The sequence below is a fragment of the Octopus bimaculoides genome, chromosome 7 (assembly GCF_001194135.2).
Source record: "Octopus bimaculoides isolate UCB-OBI-ISO-001 chromosome 7, ASM119413v2, whole genome shotgun sequence".
Taxonomy (NCBI): domain Eukaryota; kingdom Metazoa; phylum Mollusca; class Cephalopoda; order Octopoda; family Octopodidae; genus Octopus; species Octopus bimaculoides.
The window spans coordinates 102,999,214-103,002,748 of NC_068987.1; positions in this window are offsets into that span (position 1 = coordinate 102,999,214).

Below are 3,535 nucleotides of genomic sequence, written 5' to 3' on the forward strand. Positions count from 1 at the left end.
TATATATATATATATATATATATATGTATGTATATTGGTGCATATATAAGTATAGTCGCGTGTATGTGCATTTTTTGTTGTCATTCCAGATGTACAAAATGAATCTTTTCCCGCGCAGTTGCCGACGATTTGACCGAGCAATGTTACACTGTTTCTATGTACCAAGTTTCTAGTTTATCAACCAAGGTCCAACACGGAACGTGTCAACACCTCCCCACATACACACTTATGTATATGTATGTATGTATGTATGTATATATGTATGTATGTATGGATGGATGGATGGATGGATGGATGGATGTATGTATGCTGTGTATATGTATGTATGTATGGATGTATGTACACATACAGGCAAAAAACATACGCATACAAAACCTGATGTTTTTATGTTGTTCACGTTTTTGACTCCTGTAACCATATAAGCATGCATATATTTATATATATGTAGGTATGTACATATATGTATATTATTTATATTTGTATTCTTCATGTATCTTCATCCAGCAAGCATTAGCATTATGCTTATTCATATGCAACATTTCTTGGAATCATTTCCTCTGCCATGCATTCGTGTTTTATAGAATTAGCGCCTGTTAATTTAGTGCCATTTATCATAGAAGAAGAAATTAAACTAAACCTACTTTTATCTTGTTGAGTAATTTCTAGCATTACTTTTTACCTCCTGTTTTGCTCACAGTTATTTTTCTGGTGTGTCCAGATTAAGTGATATTTCGTCATGTTTCCAAAATAGAATGGCAACATGCAGCCTTTCGTTTGTCAACTTCCGTTTCCTAATTGGTGAAACGCTTTTAACATGCCGTCGAGGTCAGTAGACAACTTTTATGAATAAGGGATATTGATAAGTGGATGTAGAAGAGACATGATTCTGATATGCATTGCCATCAGATGACGACTATTCACTTGTTGGTGATGATCGATATTATACATATATATATATATTTCAACCGGCTACTAAGGGATTTGAGAGTTTTCCGACAAATGTTAATCCATATCACAGAAATGCTGGCACTACGTTAGTTACTGGAACAGAGCAAATGGAATAGTGCCATGAACAAAGATGCGTGGATGGTTATGAGGGTACCAGCCCTCATTGAAAAATTTATGAGATATGCCGCAGCCACTCTGAGTATGTGGCAGTGTTAAAAAATCCGGAGCCGTCAACCTGGGAAAGTGTAGGAAATAATGCAAGGAGATCATCTCCATTTAACAGACGATGCAGAGGAGTTCATATATACGTGTGTATGCGTGAGAATGTATGATACTTTAAGAAACAGCAGCAGTTGACACAGTTGCAAGTTCGTCCTCTCAATCGAATTTTATTCAGTGGAAAGACAGCTGCTCTGGATCGATATGCCTTGGTACCAGTAACGCAGCAGATAAGCTGGATGAGATGTTGAAAGACATTTCAGCCAAAGCTCAAACGGTACTCCCAATCCACTGCATATCCACTCTATATGATCAAGACGAAGGCAATAGCCAATTACTGCTGGTAAAAATGATACTTTTTAAAATGGTAGTCTGTATCTCAAGTGTTCCTATTGTGTGATTGTTGGGCGTCCACCATGTTTCATCGGTACTGGTTTGGCGAAAGACAAAGTTGACCTCGGCGAGATTTAAATTGAGAGCACAGAACAAATAGACGGAGGCTTCTAACCAATGCGCTAAAAATTTATCAGTTCACCGATTCGCCAATTCAGCACCATGTTTCTGCAGGAGACATCGTCCAAAAGTTACATCTCATTTTTATGTTTTACTTTTCTAAGTAATAGGAGTGCAGCAATGCTGGGGCGCTGCTTCGTTGGAGTCAGTCGATCAAAATCAACCCCAGTACGTATTTTTAAGTCTTGTGCTTCTTCTGTCGGTTTCCTTTGCATATCGAACCGCTAGGTTAGAGTGCGTAACCAAACCAGCCTTGGTTGTCAAACGGTGGCTGAAGGACAAACTAAAACAGAAAGACACACTCACACACACACACACACATACACACATACAAGACGGTCTTCTTTCAGTTTTCGTTTAGCAAATCCACTCAAAAGGCAGTGGTCGGCCGGAGATCTAGTTAAACTAAGCAGCCTAACGAAAAATGCCGCGCTGTGGGACTGAACACAGGACTACATAGTTGGGGAGACCCACTTCTTAACAACACAGCCACACATTTGTTTACAAACAGAGATTTTTCAATACATATCTACGACACTACACATGTACATACAGTTATACTCGGAGAAGAACAAAACAAATTCTATAAAACATGTAACAACCTCTCCATCAGCCTATCTCTTGCTATTACTCCCATTATGCATTTGGATTTATAAGAGATTAGATTAACATAAATACTCAATGAATTATTTTGAATATATTTATACAATATATTTATTCGCATAAAACAATAAAATAACATGAAACTACGTGTTTATTTATACAAGTATATGTATGTATATATATGTATATATATACGAAAATGTAATTGTGGGTGTATGTTTGTATGTATGAAAGAAAATTAAAAATGCTATTATATATATTGATTATGTATTACTACTTATAAATATACATGTATGTATATATAAGTAAAAAAATCTATGCATGTGTTGTGTGTGCATGTTTACCTATGTATGTGTGTGTGTGTGTGAGTGTGTGTACATATACACATATATTACGAGTTTTGTGCGATGTTTCTTCCCAAACCAAGCGTACGTAATATCACTGTGTATGTAGGCGCCACTGTGTATTCCTAGTAATTCATACTTACATACACAAATAAATACACGCATAAATACGGAAAAGAAAAGTGTAGGTAAAGACGTATGTGGATACGTGAATATATGTGTAAGCATCTATGTTCATGCATACATATATATATATATATATATATATATGTGTGTGTGTGTGTGTGTGTGTGTGTGTGTGTGTGTGTGTGTGTGTGTGTGTGTGTGTGAGTATGTTTGTTTCCGCGTGCGTGTATGTGTGTTTGTGAGTAGTCTTATGGATATGCCTGCAAGAATATAACTATATAAAATAGTGGCTTTCTATACCGAATTATGTACATGCCACAGTAAGTTCTTTGAAGTCTTTTACTACTATATATGATTTATGTCGTATTTGTCAGTAAGGTTATTTCAATAAAGTTGATGCTATAGGAAAAAAATGCTATCTTCCTCAGACAATTCACTATAAATTCGATCTGTTGCTAACTACGTAATCATCATATCTATAACGTATCCTTCTTCCTTTGTTTTTCCCATTCTCCTATTTCCACCACATCTGTCTTTCTCTCTCTTTCCCCCTCCCTCTCTCTCTTTCTCCGTGTCTCTCTACCTCAGTCTCACTCTCTCACTCACCCACCCACCAACGCACGTACGTATACGTACATAAATAGGTACACACATATATGCATAAACCAATGCGCAACACAAACACGTACGCATCTATGCAGATAAGAACACTCATATGTGTGTGTGTGTGTGTGTGTGTGTGTATGAATATACTTACATATATACCTATACATATATATATA